We start from the raw sequence: 7348 nt of genomic DNA on the forward strand, positions 1-7348 counted from the left end.
ATAGGTTATCCGAATTTTTAATTGCTAATTTCTTTCATAAAATTATGCAAAGCAACTTTTTAAAAAATTTACAGTTATTATAACTATTAATATTATCTTATATATAAAAGAACTTCAATGCAAAATCTGTGATGTAGTTAAATCTTTTTACTACTAACTTCGGCCTGATTATTATGGTAACTTATGAAAAATTTTGATAATAGCTATTTAGAGAGACCATTGTAAAAATTTATATTATAGAAATTAAAATTGTCGTAAGAATGAAATATGCATAATTTATATTTTGAAGATTTTTCTAAAATTTGAAAAAAAACATCCTAACGGGTTCGACCTTCTTCAAGTAGCTTAAGATCTCTTTCTTTTTTTAATTTCATAAAGGTCTCCTCGTCCATTTCCAAAAATGTTTCTTGCTTTAACGCTCGAAACGTATACAAGTAAATAACTAAAAATATAGAATAATTTAACTTGTAATTGTGTATAATTATAAGCCGTATAATAAAAATAAAAAAACTTCGCTAAAGAAAATATACAAGTACAAAAAGATTTTTATATAAATTTAAAGCAAGATTAAACTAAAGCACTTTTCTTTAAAAAAAATTTATAAATTAATTTTTTAAAAATTTAAAGGACTTTTTAAATTTTTTTTTTTCGTAAAAAGTTTATAAGAAACGAATAAAAAGTTATAAAAGCTGTAAATTTGAGCAAAGTATAAATGCTGAAATTAAAGTTAAACATGAAGTTTCTTTCAAATAAGTAATACATACCTAAACAAAAACCAGTAATACTAAGCGCAAAAAGACGAGCCTTCTTTAATCTCTGTGTTTGTAGTTATAAAAGTAACATTATAGATATACTTTATAAAAAAATAAATTTTAACTATGCAGCAAACTTAAGTATTATTTTATAAAACTTGATAAATTTTGAAATTATAATTATTCTACAAAATGAGTCAATAACGCTGAAGAAAATTTAATAAGGGTGTTCTTATAAAAAGTGTAACAACAAAAGGTAAAGGTATATACTTCGTAATTTAAGAATGCTTTCTAAAAAAAATTCATAAAGTGATAATCTTATACATAAAAAACTATTAATTTAAAGAATTGTAAGAAAATTTACTTCGTCAGACAAACCCGCAAGATGTTTATCCTTACCTATTATTAGCAAATATAAAACTTTTTTAAAACTTAAAAATAAAATTAAAGTATTAAAAACATACAAAATTGTATTGAACTGCTGTAATTCTTTAATCCGACAGCACCGAAAAGTAAACAAGATTGATGTAATGATAAATTTACTAATGAAATTATAAAATTTTTTTTTACTCACTTATTAAACAGTTAATGTTCTGTAGAGGGATATATAAGAAAGACAAAAAGGTAAAAGTATATGTAATGGCAGAAGAAAAATCAAGAAAAGGAGAAGTATTTAATAACTGTTATACCAGTTTTAAATGGTATAAAGAAAGTTTGGAACATGGAAAACTATTAAGGCGGAAGTGCAAAGATTTAAACTTATAAAAACTAATGCAGAGTAGCTGCAAGCCCTCTCGGTCACCTGGAGTAGGGTTTGGTCTACACCAAACTCTTATAAGGTGGGCTTGCCTGCTGCATAAAACATGTAAAAGTTTGGATAAACATAATAGAATGGTAGTAGCATATTTAGTGAAAGTTAAGTACTTTAGAAAATATTAATAAGTAATAGTATGATAATCCTTTACAATTTAGAACTTCGACATACATATCAAATACATAATTATTATTAAAACTAAGACAAGTAGCTTTTTTTTCAGGAAATCGTTATTAATCCCTGTTTATTATATCAGAAGCAAAGCCTTCATAAGGCAAAGGAACTTGTTGCAAAAAGTTTGTTAATGTTTTGATTATTGAAAAGGAAAATTTATAATTATTAATATCACAAGATTTTTAAAGATAAACGTAAATTAATAATAAAAACTTTGGTATTTTTTTGAGATAACTTTTACGTGATAAAAATGTTAAACCTCACTTTGCAGACTAGTTTATTTTTAAAAAATCGTTATCTGACCTTCAAATAAAAATTACTGAGGTCAACTCTGTAAAGTGTAAACTAAATAATGCAATTTTTTAATTAAGCGTTATTGTGGCAAAAGTTTGGTAACAGCCTTGCTAAATGTAGATGTAATTAGTCAAACGTTTAAGCAGTTTTATAGAGGTTGCGCGCCGGAATATTCCTATAATTCTACTACTATTCAACACAAAGATATTTATATATTTAATAAAAATATCCTTTTTTTTAAAAAAAAATATAGTTATTTATATTAAAAATCAGCTTCTTCCTCAAAAGTGCCCAAATCTTAACTATACGCCTTAGTCTAAGGTTGTATTTTTAAGCCAATAAAAAAACACCAAAATCTCATCTAAACTAACTTTTTTTATTAAAACCTTTGTAAAAACAAAAATTGCTAAGTATGTGCTATATTTCAAAATTTAATTAGACAAAGTACTCTTTATAAGCTATTAAAAGGAAGTTTAGAAGACGTAAACCCTAGTGTTTTCTTTTAATTCTTATTATCATAAGTGTGAAAGCCGTATAAATTACCAAACTTTAAGTATATTTTGCTTTACTCTGCAGGGCGGTGCGCTAAAAAATACTTTTTATCATATCCTCGAGGAAGCAAAAAATTTTCATGTTTTCTCAGCGAGTGGTGTATAGAGCTGCAATTCCTATTTTCGTTTAAGGTAAAAAACTAAATTTTCATCAACGCCTAATAGTTTCTTTCAAAGTAATAATGCCATCAAGTTCTTGATTTTAAAAAAAATTTAGATATCAGCTAAATTATTTATCTGAGAGTCAATATATACGTTATTCGGTTGTAAGTATGAAGTTTATAAGAAGTGCAGCTTTGATAAGCTTTGGGAATTATTTTAAGAATAATATTTTAAAATTGATGCGTTATTCGTTGACCCAATAAAAAATTAACTTGCGTGGCTTAATTTTTCTAGTTATATTAAATTGAACTTAAACTTTTTGCATAATGGTTAACTGCTAAGCAAGGATCACTGGGCACTTTTTGAGCGGGTATATCCTTTATAATATTATAAAACATCCCTTTTTTCCTTATATACCCATAATAATTTTTTGGTAAATTCTATTTTTCTCAAATTTTAATTTAGCTTTACGTTTACTTGTCACGTCGTGCGGTTTTGGGCTTTTTTAAGTTTTTAAATTAGATTTTAAGTTTTTATGAATTTATCTTTTCAATGTAGGTTAGCTTTTAATTATTATATTAATGAACATTAACTTTTAATCTTTTTCATTATTTGTAAAACACCTTAGTTATTTTGATGACCTTATATATCACTTACTATTAAGTGGAGAATACTAACTTACGTGAATACCCATGTGTACTTTTTAAAAAACTTTTTTGGTTATAAAAACTACATCATCCCCTCTACTTATATTATAATTTTGTTAAGCTAAAGTATTAGTAATCTTCTATTTTGGCATAGGTTCATACATATATTAGTTAATGACAGCGAACCAGTTAGAAGACTCGTCAGACACTAATTCAAGTTATAAAGTTGGGGCATCCATAATTCAAACTTATTCTTCATCAACAATTAAAAAAATTGATCAGGAAGTCCCGATTTCTTCCGACTTTCTTACGAAGAACCCTGCTAAAATTACGTGTCCCCATTGTTGTAGAATTGTTACTACTACGGTAGAGTATCAGTCTGGATGGCCTCCTTGGTTAGCTTGCGGAATTACTTTTCTTTCAGGATTCTGGTTTTGTTGTTTTGTTCCTTTTGTTATTGATAGTTTGATGGATATAGCTCATAAGTGTCCAGTTTGTGGTTTTGTTATTGTTGTGATTCCTTGCGTAAATTTAATGTAAACAATAAAAATTAAAATTATACTATTTGATTTTTTTTATACTTTGATTTTAATTATTTATTTACTTTATTCTGTACTTGTCCTTTATTTTATAATAGCGCTATTCTGATTTTTTACTATTAAGTTTAAATTTTGTTATTCAGTTAACTCTCAGTGATAATTTTCTGAAACTGTTATGGACTATTTCATACTTTTTCTATAGTTATGATTATTTATTATATAGCTTTTCCATTCCCGTACATATCAATCTCCTCTTTCTTTATTTTATGTTAGCGCTATACTTTTTTATAAATTTAAAATTTTTAGTTATATAACGTCTAGTGCTTAACTTTTATTCAACTCTATAGATTTTTAATTATTTTTACTATTAATCCATTTTTAAAAACTTGGGATTCACTCTTTAACTTATTAGCAATACGATCTCTTTTTATATGTATGTGGCTTTGTTGCATTATTTAAGTTTAACAAAGGTACGAGGGTATCTTTTAGATACTTAAATATTTGCGTCTATTGAACCCAGCAATGTTTCGTTTGCAAGGAAATTATAAAGTAAGATGGCCTTTTTTTTTAAGTTGGACGAATTTGGGGTATATTTATTGCCTAATATTGAATCAATAAGCTTTTATTTTATAGGTTATTACTTTTAAGAAAATATATTATATGATATTGTAATGTAACATCTCTTTTGGAACTAACTAGAAAGAAGTATTGTAGTTTTTTGGTGCAGAAAAAAGTATCGTAAAAATAGTTTATCTATAAAAGCATTTATTGGGTTACTTATAGATTTATAAAGTTTTTTTAGGATTTAACTTAAGATCTAGCTGAGGATGTAATATATCCAGTAGTTATAAAAATAGAGTTTAATGTCGCCAACTGGAATATATTTGTTTTAAGAATTTTTATTCTAAATTTTTTAAAGTTTCTTAAATATGGTTAGCTTCCCCTTTTTCTTATCAAAGACTTCTTTTCAAGTCGATTCGTTTTTTTTTTTTTATTATACTTCTCTTTGTTGTAGTTTTTGGTTCAACGTTAGCAGAGCGAAGTTTCGTAGTTTTTTATAATCTACTTCTAACTTGGATTCTTTTGTTCAATTTTTTTTTGGCCAATTTGCAGCAAAAGGCCTAACTTATGATGTGAGCATCTTTGAAGGCTATTTAAAAATATAGTAGTAATGCTGAGTCGAATCGGCCTTAATAATCTATTAAATTCTTTAGAAAGAAAGCAATATAGAATAAGTCTCAAGGTTTTACAATCGCGCAAAATCTATAAAACTGTTATGTCTAAAATAGTTATAAAGTACATCAGAAGGAATATCAAGATTTTATTTGTATAAAAGTTTGAGGTAAATTAGTTTTTTGTACTAATATGTAATAAGAAATTTCAAGTTTAGTGACGTGATTTTTATTTACACTTTTATGTACTTTTATCGTAAGCTCTGACAAGCTACCGTTTCGATTTTCAAAGGTTGTTCAAAGTTAAATCTCTACTTTTTTTCAAGGAAAGTCTTAGCAGAATGCAATTCAAGATTTACCCCTCAGTAGAGTAAAATACTGAAAAATACAAAGCACCAGAACACAAAATCAATTAGTCAAAGAAAGTTTCTCTGGTTAACTAAACAGAATAAAGAAAAAGTTATATATAAAATTGACCTTTAAGGCAGGTAAAAAGTTGAAAAAAAAATGATTTGTTGCATTTAAACTTGAAATAATAATAAAGAGGAATTTTTTATTTTATTTTAGAGCTAATAAAAAATGTGTTTAATTTATGCATTACTCTCTCTTAAAGATAATCATTTTAAAACATTTTAGTTAACTGCACAAGGAGAGGAAATAAAGGGAGTTAAACAAAAGTTAGGCAGTCATATCGTGGGTCACTTCCTACCCAAAGATTTCGACTTAGTAATGGGGTGGAAGAATTGAGAAAGTTTGATATTAAATTAGTGAATTTCTCTGAAATACCATATATTCTAAAATTAAATTAAATTACAAGAAATTAAGGTTTGTAAACAAGTAGAAGACATAATATTACAGGAATTCGACCAGATTCAAAAAATTAGGTGTGTTCATAGTAATTCTTTGTTTCTATTAATAAAGAATAAAGTAATATTGTTTAGTTCGAATAAAAATATATTATTTCTTAGAATATTTTTAATATTTTTTTTTTTTTAAATTAATATTATCTTATCCGATAATTTTATATTTTCTAGTTTTATAATAATTATTACTACGCAATATTTTTTTCATTATTATCAGGAGCCTGGTTAGTACTGTGCTGGTTGACCACGGAGACTACGCTAGAGAAACTGGTCATGCAAGGTGCAAATGATGGAAAATGTATGCGATTACTCCTAATTAAGAGCTCTAGTATTAAAAGTTGTTAACTCAACCAAGGACTAGGAAAGTCATAGGCATACAATAATAACTGATAAGAACCGACCTTCTTCGTTGGCCCCCGGGGTGGGCTGCAAACCGCCTGCTCTACTTTCAAATGAAGCTACTTGTTGAATATCTTTAGTTTTTATTTTTATTTTTTTAATTAATGGTATATCCTGGTGCTCGATCCTGTCGTACAAGAAAACAAAGAATTTACGAGCTCATATATATGTACTAAAAATAATTCTACTAATAATCCATTTTATATATTTAGAGTCCATTCCGCCGTCAGCGATAGCGGGACAGACCCAATTTTGTAGTTTAGCTCATTTGTCAGTAATCAATTGGTGTGCTGGCTGAAGCCGTTCGTAGGTAGTGATAGCATTGCGTCAGAAAAAGCTACCCATAGGTTCAATCTGGAAGGCTTTATGTAAGGCATCGTTGAGAACAAACCACAGCGCGCCCGTCATAAGGCGTAGCAGCTTGTTTTGTCTCAGTCGTAGGCCCAGGCAGTAGACGCATATGTCATCATCGACCAGACGCACAACAAATACAAGCGTCGTTTGTTGTGCAGGAGAGTTTGCTAAGAACACAAAGTAAAGAATAACGACTTTGAACCGCCGACTTGACCTTCGCCGCCAATATAGTTTACGTGTGGTCGCCTCGAGAGCTTATAGTCAATAATGATATACAGGAATTCGTCTGAGGACACCAAGGAATTACCTTATTTTCAAAGACCAGTGGTGGTAGTGATGTAGTGCGCTTCTTTGTGATAAAAAGTGCTTTACTCTTTGTAGCTTTAGTAGTAATTTTTCAAGATGACTCCAGCTGGCAAGTGTCACTAGGTAGTACTTTAGATGCTGGCGTAATAAGCCAGGAGACTATGACGAGGAGTAACTCGCCATGTCATCCGCATATAAGGCAATCCGCGTGCGGGGTCCGTCTGGCTGTGTCACGTCGCGTAGATAAAGTGCAAAAAGAGGTAGGGGTGGTAAAAGAGATCCTTGTGGAACTCCGGTTGTTAGTCTTCTTAGAGGTAAGCGCGCATTGGCAGCCCGTGTATCAAAGACGCGTCCTCAAAGTAAGATTTCATCACGTTAAAA

At 28.6% G+C, this 7348-nt stretch overlaps 1 long non-coding RNA gene across 1 annotated transcript; it reads right to left on the reverse strand.

Annotated features, from left to right (window-relative positions):
- Nucleotides 1-295: 295 nt before the first annotated feature.
- Nucleotides 296-1516, reverse strand: LOC135143632 (uncharacterized). The gene is made up of 5 exons (XR_010282861.1): nt 1442-1516; nt 1217-1294; nt 1117-1151; nt 765-816; nt 296-442 (listed from the first exon to the last, which is right to left on the reverse strand). It is a non-coding gene; the product is annotated as an uncharacterized LOC135143632 (long non-coding RNA).
- Between the last annotated feature and the right edge of the window lie 5832 nt (nt 1517-7348).

Source organism: Zophobas morio, unplaced genomic scaffold (genome assembly GCF_036711695.1).
Source record: "Zophobas morio isolate AGI-343-1 ecotype UQ-CSIRO unplaced genomic scaffold, CSIRO_AGI_Zmor_V1 ptg000068l, whole genome shotgun sequence".
NCBI lineage: Eukaryota > Metazoa > Arthropoda > Insecta > Coleoptera > Tenebrionidae > Zophobas > Zophobas morio.